The sequence below is a fragment of the Lactuca virosa genome, chromosome 3 (assembly GCF_052849685.1).
Source record: "Lactuca virosa cultivar CGN04683 chromosome 3, Lactuca_virosa_CGN04683_v6, whole genome shotgun sequence".
Classification (NCBI taxonomy): Eukaryota; Viridiplantae; Streptophyta; class Magnoliopsida; order Asterales; family Asteraceae; genus Lactuca; species Lactuca virosa.
The window spans coordinates 204,097,801-204,110,273 of NC_136428.1; positions in this window are offsets into that span (position 1 = coordinate 204,097,801).

A 12,473-nucleotide genomic window follows, 5' to 3' on the forward strand; every position below is an offset into this window, starting at 1 on the left:
AGGAGATCACGATGGACTTCATTACAAAGTTGCCAAGGACAGCGAGGGGTGTGGATGCCATATGGGTGATTGTGGATAGACTGACGAAGAGTGCCCATTTCATTCCGATATCAGAAAGTATATCCGCAGAGAAGTTGGCGGATATTTACGTGCGTGAGGTAGTGGCTAGACATGGGGTTCCTGTGTTGGTAGTCTCGGATCGTGATGTTCGGTTCACATCTAGGTTCTGGAAGAAATTTCACGAGGAGTTGGGCACTCAGCTGCGTTTTAGCACGGCGTACCACCCCCAGACCAATGCTCAGAATGAGAGAACGATCCAGACACTGGAGGATATGCTGAATGCCTGCGTGTTGGATTTTGGAGGGAGTTGGGATACGTATCTCCCACTAGCAGAGTTTTCGTACAATAACAGTTATCATACCAGTATCGATCGAGCACCATTTGAGATGTTATATGGACGAAGGTGTAGGACCCCGGTTTGTTGGGACGAGGTTGGACATCGGGTCATGGGAAGCACTGAAGTAGTGCTCAAGACTACTGGGTTGATTCAGCAGGTGCGCGACCGGTTGCGGGTCGCGCAGAGTCGTCAGAAAAGCTATGCCGACCGACGGCGATCAGATCTTGAGTTTCAGGTGGGGGATTTCGTGTTGCTGAAGGTGTCGCCCTGGAAAGGAATCATCAGGTTTCGAAAGAGGGGCAAGCTGGGGCCTCGGTATATAGGCCCGTTCAGGATCACGACCCGGGTGGGCAAAGTAGCATATCGCTTGGATCTGCCAGAGGAGCTTAGCCAGATTCACAACCCGTTCCATGTATCACAACTTCGGAAGTGTGTCACGGACAAGGCTGCGGTTGTCTCATTGGGGGATATCCAGGTGGATGAGAGATTGAACTACATCGAGAAGCCTGTTGCCATCTTAGATAGGAAGACGAAGGCTCTTCGGAATAAGGAAGTAAGGCTGGTAAAAGTGCAATGGGAACATCGGAAGAGCTCCGAATGGACTTGGGAGCCGGAAGAGGAGATGCGAGAGCATTACCTAGAATTGTTTGGGTCAGCTTATTTTGAGGACGAAGTCTAGTTCAAGTGGGGGAGACTTGTAACAACTGGTTTAAGTTGGGGAGGATTTATGCATGGACTCGGCGAGTTGGGAGGTCAACTCGTCGAGTAGGTTCGTGAGATCCTGAACGCTGAACGGGACCCACTCGACGAGTCGACGTCCGACTCGGCGAGTCCGAGCTGTTTAAAGAAAACCCTAAATTTTGGGTTTGACCCTATATAAACATCATTATACGCCCCAGTAGCCTCCCTTAGCATCAGAGAAAGACCTTTACGGCCGCACAGCCTCTTGTGAGTGAAGCAAGATCAATTGGGAGCTTATCCTTGGAATTTTGGGGAGGAATCCAAGCTTGAAGAAGAAGTATCAAGGGGAAAACACTAGATCTAGCACCTAGTTCGTCTTGGGCATTGATTTGAGGTATGAATCTGTTATCTTAAGCATAAATTCTATTTGAGTGTTGTGATCAACTTTAACGAAGTGGAAGCAAAATTAGATATGGACCTATCACAAGGATATGGCTCCAGAGCTGGACCTTCTTAGGCCCAAAATATCATAAAGTTGCATCTTTTATTGAGCTCATTCCCTCTCCATGCCTAAGAACCTTGTTTGAAGGTTGGTTTTGGGTGTTATGGCCGTGTGAGGATATGCATGCACGTAAAGTTTGCAACTTTACGTGATATCTGCAATAGGAGATGATGGATCTAAAGTTTGGGACCTTAAGTCCCACTGGAGAGGACCACGATCATGATGAACTTCGGGGGACTCGACGAGTCGTGCAAGTGACTCGGCGAGTCGAGAGGGTTTTCTCGTCTACGGCCAAGAGTGTACGACCAAGAGTGTACGGCCAAGGGTGTTCGGCCAAGGGTGTTCGGCCAAGGGTTTACGGTCAGAGGTGTACGGTCGTACACATCAAGGAACTCAACGAGTCCCTCGGGTTACTCGGCGAGTCGGCGAGTTAAGAAAGGGACCCGACGAGTAAATTATCGTACTCGACGAGTCAAGGTCAACATGGACTGTTAAACTTGACTATAGATTGTGACTTTGACCAGGGTTGACCCTGGGGGTATTGATAGGATTATGCTAAGTTACTTACTCATTGATTATAGGCGGTTTGGGTAGAGCAGCGTGGGATATATCTGATTACAGTTTGCCAGTTCAGCCTTTGAGAGGTGAGTCTTCTCACCATACCAATGGGTCTAAGGCACCAAGGCCGGCCCATTTCGCGATAGTTGGTTTACTTGTTATGTAGAGGCGTGATATGTATTTTTGCATGATATGTGGTAGAGATAGCCTTTGTGGCTAACGGTAGAGATAGCCGTATGGCTGATGGTAGAGACGGCCTTACGACCAATGGTAGAGATAGCCTTTATGGCTGATGGTAGAGATAGCCTTTGTGGCTAACGGTAGGGATAGATTCATGGCTAATTGACATGTGATATGCGTAGAGGTAGCTTTATAGCTAATATGTTATGTGGTTTGTGTGGGGTATGCTCTGGGGGACTCACTAAGCTTTCAGCTTACCATTTGTGGATTTGTTTTCAGGCACTTCTGAGTCCAAGGGTAAAGGCAAGGCGTGATGATGCGGCGTGTACTCTATCTCTCTTTTCCGATCTGGTTTGGGGGACACTATGATGTTTGAAAATAATAATGTTGTAATGTTGATGGTTTTGAAAACGAGTATTGGAATCTTTATGTTTTAAGAAAATGGTAGATTAATTAAAAATGAAAAATTCCTTTGTAAAATTTGGGTCGTTACAACACATGTTAGTCACATCTCACACAAATATAGTTGATCAGACAATATTTATCCCAAATATGATTACATAACTACCTAAGCCTAATCGTAGCATTCAACTTATCTTTTTTACTTTTGTATTGTTCTTGTTATGACACTGTCATAGTATGTATGTATATACTTATACTTTATATAAAAATATTATTATATTTTAAAAGTTTACTTGTACGAAATGTTTTAGTCAGAGAGTTTTAGTCCCATTGTATTTATAGTTTTATATCTTACATGGTTTGATATACTTAGTTCATTATAAATAATGCTCTGATACCAATCTGTCACACCCCCAAACCAGGATGGCGGAAACGTCTGAGGGTGGATGACTTTCATGAACATTATCACAACATAATGTACAATAGTGAATAAAGGAAAACACAACCATCATAATTATAATTGAAAAAGTTACATTGTTACCATGTATTGTATGTTTCAAACCAATTACATTATGATGACAAAACTGAATAATTTGACGTTGTAACGTCCTATCCTCAAAAGCCTTGTGGTTACCTGTTTAACGATTTCCGAAGAATACAAGTAGTTTTGAAAAGTGTCAACAATTAAGTTGGTGAGTTCATAAGAGTTTTGTATGTGAAAAATATGTAACTTTTTCCTTGTAAAAATGATAGTGTACGTTCCGAGAAAATCAAATATTTTCTTAAAAATGAGTTGCAGTCTTAAAACCCTAAGATCAAAAATGTATAAGTATTTCTATACATAAAATAGTATTATGTAGTTTTATTCTTATATAAAACCATTTGAACGCATGTTACACCGTAAACCAAATGTATTGTTGATTCGCCATGTGGGTTATTACAACTACGCTAAAACCGAAGTTGGCCTGCTACGACGTTCTTTAGGCATCTAAATGTTAGACATTTGTCACCCCAGACCTGCCGTTCTAGCTGTAGCTAGCAGCTTAGGTGCAGGATTGTCAGTACCATATAGATCTATACACAAGTGTCACACTCTCTTACCAAGATTCTGGTTATAAATTAGGAGTTTAGTGTGTACTCTGGTAGGTACGGTGAAGACTTTGTCTCACATAATTGTTTCAACACGTTTACATAAGTGTAAATATCACCTTTCCATAGTATTTACATAGTGTAAAATAATTATACTTTTATATAATTATCCATCTTGTACCAAAATGATAAAATAGTGTTAATGACCCATAAACTATACCTATTAGAGTTTATTATAAATGTGTTGTAGTGCTCATATATACTCTTTTATATATATATATATATATATATATATATATATATATATATATATATATATATATATATATAAGTTAACCTCTTTAGATGTTCATAAATAACATATAATTTACATCTAACACAAGTATATGAGCATTTAGTATGATAAAGCCAATTTTCTAGTTTTTGGCCCTTTTTACATCACCAACCGGTAAAAATTGAGTTATAAACTTTGTAAAATTTATTTTTATCTTTTTGTGGAGATTAAGTCAAGCTAACCTTATATGTTTTAAATAACATATTTTTGGTCAAATCTCACAAAAATAGTACCATAACCTACTCATGACCATTTTCGCTAGAAAAACCCTACTTTTACATAAAAATGGTGGGTTTTTAGGTTTTCTTTTTGTAAAACCAAATCCTTGGTATTTTTAACTAGTTTCATAACACATGTCCAAAATAACATATTTTGATATGTATCCCACAAAAATAATGTAATAACTTGGTTAAACCATTTTTGCTAGAAGAGTCATATTATGTTCATAAAAAAACATAGTTTTTATAGTTTTGTTTTTGTGACTTTTTCTCAAGAACATATAGCATCTTTATACTCATTTTTCATAGATATGCATTTCAAACAACATACCACACATAAAATGTTCATAATGCTAGGTAATAACATTATTTCATGTAAATAATACTTTTACACAATTTGCAGATAAATCATGTATAACAACTTGTATTTTTATATAAGTTTACTAATATTCCCCCCCCCCTAAAACTTGGATAAAAACGAAATTGAGAGGTATGGACTCACCTTGAGTGTGTTTCTTGGTGGATAAAGAGGTGAAGATGAAGGTTTTCAATCTTAGAACACTTGAAGACACTTGTAGCACACTTGAAGATGGAATTATCCTATAGATATTAACACATGTTAATGTGTGTAATTGTAACAAAACTAGTATATATGTGTATAGAATAACTAGATTAGTGAGGAAAAGCTTACCAATTGATGAAGAACCAAATTATGGAGATGAACCTTGAGAAGAGAATCTTGTTCTTGAGAGGAAATGAAGAATGAAGAAGATATAGTGAATAGGGGGGGGGGGTTCGGCCGCAACTTAAAAGGATAGGGGGAGGTGTGGGGGTGTGGTGGGTAGGGGGAGTACGGTAGTGGTTGACTTCTTTCGATTAAAATAATATTTGTTTATTAAAGGTGCCAACACCTTATGGGACAAAATTGTTTCTTTTTTTTTTTTTTTTATAAAAGAATGGGTAATTTTATAAAAGTTGGTGATTTTTATAAAAAGTGTGGTAAAATGAAGTGTATCACTTAATTTGAATCATCTAAATTCAACTAGTTATAAAAATCATTATTATGAAAGATAATAACACTTTACATGAAGGTTAGGATACTTCCTAATTCTTTTCATCAACGTTTGAGTGTTTAAGCCGTGTATAGAATCTGTCGCATTTGGTGACGAATTCACCAAAAATCTGTATATGGAACCTTTGTTATGAAATTGTCATGTAGTGTAAGGTTTATGAACTCCACTACATTGTGCTATGAATATTATTTATACCCAAATAATATATAATTGAATTATCGAGTTGTTACGTTACTAACCGTAATTAGGGTTTAGATTCGATAATTGGTAACCAGAGAGGTGCTTTGTATTATAACTTGTCAATAGTACATTAGAGACATTAGGGAATATCACATTTGTCCTAAAATTCTAATACGAGTTGAGTTCACCTGGTTGAGTTTCGATGACTTTATTTGACCAAAATTGATTGTTGTCGCATGTTCAGAGTAGTGCCAGTTTGAGTCATGGGGCTCGTGAAGGGATTGAATGTGATGATCGACTGGGGGTTGCAACTTGAGGATGGGTGGTAAGCCGACAGATCAGAATGTCTTTCTCTACGAAAAGGTATGTTTTTCCAGCCTCCCTCGTTTGTCGAGGGGGGGGGGGCATAGAAAATATGTGTCAGTCGATAGATATATGGAAGTAAGGGTGTTCACCGTATTAGTTTCTGCCACAAGGGGGTATCGTTCAATTCGTGGTGAATCATTTCCATCTTTCAGCAGGAGAAGGCTCGAGGCTCAATTGTTCTTTTTGTGTGGTTGCCTAGGTGAAGGACATTTCGCAAGTAAGATAAGTAATCTAGTTTTCAAACGATCGGGTGTATTCTAGGAGGTTTGAGATGTTCCTGATTCGGAAAGGATAATCATATTATATTCTGAGTTTGTTGGAGCTATTACTTGAGCGTCTACAAGGAGTTCTTGAAGCTTCAGAGGAGAATAAGGTTGTGGAAAAATTCTTTAAATGTAAGTTTTGGTTGTGTGAAGCTCAGTTCGTAAAGTACCTCTTCAATCCAATGATACTCTGATCAACTTCACTAAGATTTAGGTGGCGATGTGAAGGGAAGTGTCCGAATTCTCCATCTGAGATTCAGAGTTTCCTTAAGATTGGTTATTATTATTTGAATTATCGTTTTGTGTTGTATTATGCATTGTGAGATTCGAGGTTGGTATGTAACTGGTTGAGCGGGTCTGAGGCTTTGATGTTCTAGACCTTAATCGGTAGTAGTTCGAACCGTAATTGGGAGAGAACTGGGTATTCTGCTTGGAGGATCATTGGTTGGTCTGATTTTTCAGGTTTCAGTACTATGCATTGGAAGGATCATCAATATTTCTTTGCTTGAAGTTTGACACTTTGAATATCTCAACATCCACCTACCTTCTGGACCATGTAGGTTATAAAGTTCTAAGTTTTGTTGCATTTCCTTTTTGGATCCATGGATATTTGGTGTATGGTCCATTTTATCAAGTTTTGGTCCCTTTGAGGCTTGTTGCTTAGAGTTTGAAGAACCCTCGAGCTTTTAATTGTTGTTTCTGTTCCGATTTAGTCATTCGATGGAATAGGGAATGCATGCAAGATCTTTCCTTACTTCATGTAGGAACAAAACTTAACTTAGACATCTTATTATCTAAGGCTTCAAATCTAGTTTGTTATAGATTCTTAATGCGTAAGGTTGGAAACTTTATCCATTTGACATTAAAGAGTCAAATTGGATTGGTTGGAAGCTTGGACTTATCAGATTAGGTCTTCTTAGAGTTGTTGGAATAGGGCAGGCAACGAAGAGGTCGAGGGTACCATTGAAATGCTCATGGTTAGGAAGTTTTCTCGTTGCGTTTCTCAAGGATCTGCTGAAATCCTTTCTGGTCAGAAATAATGAAAAGATTATTCAGATCAAGTGTATAACGAGTTTACGCCGTGATTATGTCTACGTTTGTGCATGTGAAAGCTGTGTTCCAAGGAACTCGTTATGGTTAGTAGTTGCTTTCGAAAGCATCAAGAATCTTGGTGAAGGAGCGATTGAGCCACTTAAGTTGTGTATCGGATATGAAGATCATTACTAGCTCACGGTATGGATCAATTTTCTTTAATTAATGTGGGAAATTATAGGTCAGTCAATCAGCTTTTGAAATCGGTGAGAGTATGTGCGATCGAGGGCCATTTCATTCATCATTAGCAACGGAGGTTATTCGAAGGCTCCAAATGGTATCATTTTAAGGTGCAATTGATGTGTCAACCTTTGTTCAAGTTCTATAAAGTGTATGTATACTAATTAAGATATCATGAGAATACCTTGTCCGACTTTTTGGCATGGTTCGTCTGACGATGCGTCGGTGGTAGCCTGGACTGTGGAAGGGTTGTGTGTTATAGAACTGTATAGATACTATTGTTTTGGGTAAGTGTTGAGTGATATGTTAACTGGGTTCCTGCAGGCCGGTGGGATGGGGGCCATGTACCTATAGGACCGCTAGGCGCTGGCTGTGAGTCTTCATGTCCGTGTTTGGATGATGGTGAGAACGTTGTGGAACCGTGAACTTCTCATTCCAGTGGTTATATGGTGTCATAGTGTGTCGTGAACCATCACATATTTCATTCATGTAAGTTAGGTCCGATATTAGGTAATGGAAACCCGTGTGTTGGTTCATTAGTCGTCTAGCACAGACAAGTTTTCGAGCAATATGGAAATACTACTGATGGCCTAGTAGCTGATGGGTTTAGGTCGAGCTATGGTAGGATGCTTGACTTTTGGGAAATGTCATGGTTGTATATCAACAGTTTCTTGTTGGATTTCTTCTTATGGATTCTATTCGTTCTTATCAGAATGGTTTCGTGAGGGTCAACTATCACTGATGAGGTTCATTGTAGGTTTTTTCGATGATTTTTCAGATGGTTGTGCACCGAAGATGTTAAGGGATATATCTTGGCGATTTAATATGTAAGTAAAAGGCAAGACCATTAATTTCGAGGACGAAATTATGATAAGTGGGGAAGAGTTGTAACACCATGCTTTTCATTTTAATATTTTCAAAAGGGAATATAGTTATCGAATAATTGTATATATATAAATAGGGAATCTTCAACCTTATAACTAATTTAAAAGTAATTATAATATTTTACCATTTAAAGGTCAAGTATTTATTTAAATAATTAAGTAAAGTTTAAATGTTTAATAACGATGATAACATATCTATGATAACCATAATACAAGAAAAATAAGTTAGGAGGGTCTAATAGTGCATTTTAGTAACTTATTTTAAATAGAATTTAGGTTGAGGGGTTATTTTTTTCAAGTGACCAAATTAGAGGGGCTAATTCTACCCATCTGTAAATCTTGGGTATTTTGTCCCCCTGTTAGAGACATGGCGTATGGGTGAGGGGGATATTTTCTTCTGTTTTGGTTGTTACACCTCCACCAAAGGTTATATAAGGAAACAACCCTAACTAGAGAAATGGTGTGTGCTTGTAAGCGGCGGTGGAGAGGTAGAGGTTGTAATGGAGGACCGATAAAGAAGAACGACCAGAGGGAAGGGAGCTACCATCGTCGAATTCTTTGTTGGTTAGGGGCCCTCGCTAAGTCACTGGAAGTAATGGTAGAAGATAAAGAGAGTAGGGAGAGTTGTCAGAGGGAGCCGGGCCTTGCCTCCAACCAAGCTTCAGTTCCGTCGATGCTTTTGTCATGAACCCGATGGATTGACTCTTGTCTCCGGCGGCCACGTTACCTCCGACAAATATATAAATATGTGACAACTTATTAGTATGTGTATTTGTGGTACCATTTTGCATATAAGAAAGGAAACACAGTGACATAAAGAGTGTAGATAACAACGAAGATGGAGGTAATGAGGCGAGAAAGAGAGAGTCCGTGAGAGAAACGTTTTCGATGCTAGGTCCATTACAACAAAACGAGACAATGTAATCGGAGAAGTAGAGATCTAATTAACTATTTTCCTAATTAAATTAATATGTTCTAGAGTTTAATTGATCGCATCGCCAGAGTTGGACGATCCACCATAGACGCGTGTCACCAGCCATAAATTCGGAGCCGAGAACCTCCATATGTCAAAGAGGAGGCTGCCTCCGTCCATTCCCTTGCTTGGAGTAGGTATATTCGTTTACCTTATATGGAATTAAGAGATAAGCCTGGCCCATATATATATATATATATATATATATATATATATATATATATATATATATATATATATATATATATATATATATATATATATATATATATATATATATATATATTTGGGATCTCACTGAATTGCAACCCCTACATTAGGCTTAACTTAATCTAGTAATGGTTTTTTTTGGGCAATTCGTGTGCTAGCCACATAAGTAAATAATCTTATGTTGGACATAAAAGGTTTAAATCAGTTAATAAAGGATTTGTAACTAATAACTATCTTGATAATTTTCAAAGAAATAAAGACGGTTTGGATATAATAAACAACTATTATGTGAAATATGAGCTAAGTAGGAATTACTAATATGATTGTAGGTGTACATAAAGATGGAAATATATCCTAGCAACATCAGTGGTTTTATTATGCGTTTTGTTGATTCATGTGAGTCTTTCTCACTGTATTTGTGTGTCAAAGACACCAATGTCGGCCAACTAGGTTATGCATCCTGGTATATAGATTGATGTTATGGTGGTTATATTTTAGATTGCTAGATTTGTATGATTACGTATATTCGTTGGTTATATGATAGATAGGTAGATCTGTGTGATTACATGTATTCACTAGTTCTATGATAGAGTGGTAGATCTGAATAATTACCTGTACTTGCTGGATATTGATTGTTATTGTATATGTGAACATGTTATGGTTTTTTGGGTTGAGGTGGTCTTGCTTTGTGTTGAAAGCCAAGATACCCGGGGCGGTCCGGATAGACTGAAGGCCTGCAAGGCGGTCCAGTCAGGCCGACGTCTTGGAGAACAGTCCAGATAGGTTGTAGGCCATGTGAAGCTGTCCAGTCAGACCAAAGACTCGCAGAGCGGTCTAGATAGGTTGTAGGCCATGTGAGGTGGTCCGATCATGTTGATGGCTCAAATATGCATGCTATTATCTTTTTATTGTATGTGTTATTTTAGGGGAACTAACTAAGCTTTGGTTTACAGTTTGATTGTTATGGTCTCAGGTGCCTCAGAGAGTACAGGGGCAAGGTGAACGCTTGATCGTGCACATATTCCAGGATTTTATGAGATTATGATTTTGCGAATAATATAATTCTTATTTTAATGACTTTTGGAAACTATGATTTTGTAATATTTTTGGATTTTGCATTGGTTTAAAAATGAAAAAAAATGTCTTGATTTTGGGATGTGTCTAAGTATATATATATATATATATATATATATATATATATATATATATATATATATATATATATATATATATATATATCTTCAACAAACTTTTTTTGAGTTGTCGAAAACTCCGCATTTCAAGGCCATGTGGTGTTTCTAATGCGGTGTTATTTGCAAAAAAGAGTTTATGGTAAGGAATCATTTTTCAACGTGTCATTTGATTGGGAGAAATTGTTCGTTGGCATGCAGTTACGGGTTCTCATGGGTGTCATTTGAGCTTTTCAGATGTCTTTTAATTTTTTGTGCCTTGAAACTATTTTATAACTGATTGAGTGTGTCTAATGTAGGTATAATTGTTGTTAGATATATCTGTTAGAACTATTGTATTGTTTGAGATGGGTTCAAAATATCAGTTGATTAATGATTTGAATACTGATATTGATGGTTTGAAGTTCAAGGGACGAGTTGTTCATTTATGGAAGCAGCATGATTACTTGTAGTCATCTGAATTGAGCAGTATTTATATGGTATTAATGGACAAGAAAGTATCAATTTTTCGTGGATAATTTTTCTCTATTTTGTTTGCTTTGGCATAGTTTTTTAAGTTTTTTTTGGTGATAATTTCAGGGGAACCGTATCTTATTTACCGTCAAGAAGGCTTTAGTTTACAAGTTTGAACATTTTGATTAATGAGGGGGTGTGTATGCTTTTTCTAATTTCTTTGTTGCTTGTAATCTTGCCCGTTTGAAGATGATAGATCATAAATTTAATTAAATTTTCACAAAAACACATATGTTAAGGCTATTACATCTGGTTTCTCCCATGGTGTTATCTTTTTTTGTTTTTCCAAGTTTGGAAACATTATTTGATGTCATGTTGGGGAGGAGTATGCAATTGGTAAGTAGGTTTTCATATCGAAAACAATGTTTGTCTTATACTTGTGTTGTGTGTCTTGGCAATTCTAAATTACTTGGTGTTTTGTTTTGTAGATTGCATTGATGTAATTATACGGTATACCGGTTGAATTGCAAGAACTAAATTAAGACACAGTTATATATATATATATTTGTGCAGACATAAAAATTTATAGGTGTGTGAACATAAATTTCTTTTTGTTGTCCAATTTGGACCGTATTTGTTATACGCTGTGGGTTGAACATGTAGAGGAATTTGCGTATGGGATTGCTAATGTTGCTTTTGGTGAAGCTATGGTTGTCGTGATTCAGCTTGGTAAGATTCGACAATGGCAAGGAAAGTACTAATTATGTAAAAACTATTGGTTTGATTTAAATAATGAAGTCAGAAGGTCTCTTTTTTTTATAACTTGCTCAATAGTACTAAAGTTCGCCCTATGATTACTAATTGCTTTTTTGGCACAAGGGTAATTCTGAATTCAACAATAGACGATGTTGCGGGTTTCAAAAAACAATAAAAAATGTTTAATGATTTAAAAGGATAAATTACATCATTAATCATCCAATTGTATTTTGCAGTGTATTAGAGATTGAATGTATGGTTGTTGAACCTAAGAAGTTTAAAGATAATAAAGGTGTAAAGGCTGATCTCACACTACATGAATTTGCTCCTTGTTGTTAGAGAACTTTTCCATTGCTCTTAGGGACTTAAAGGACATATTAAATTTGTACTGTATGATAATAGTTATTTATGACTGCAAATATCAGATTGTTTTTGCTACTCTTAGGAAACCAAGCTTGTGTTAGTTGGGAACATCACGACTATTTAGACAGA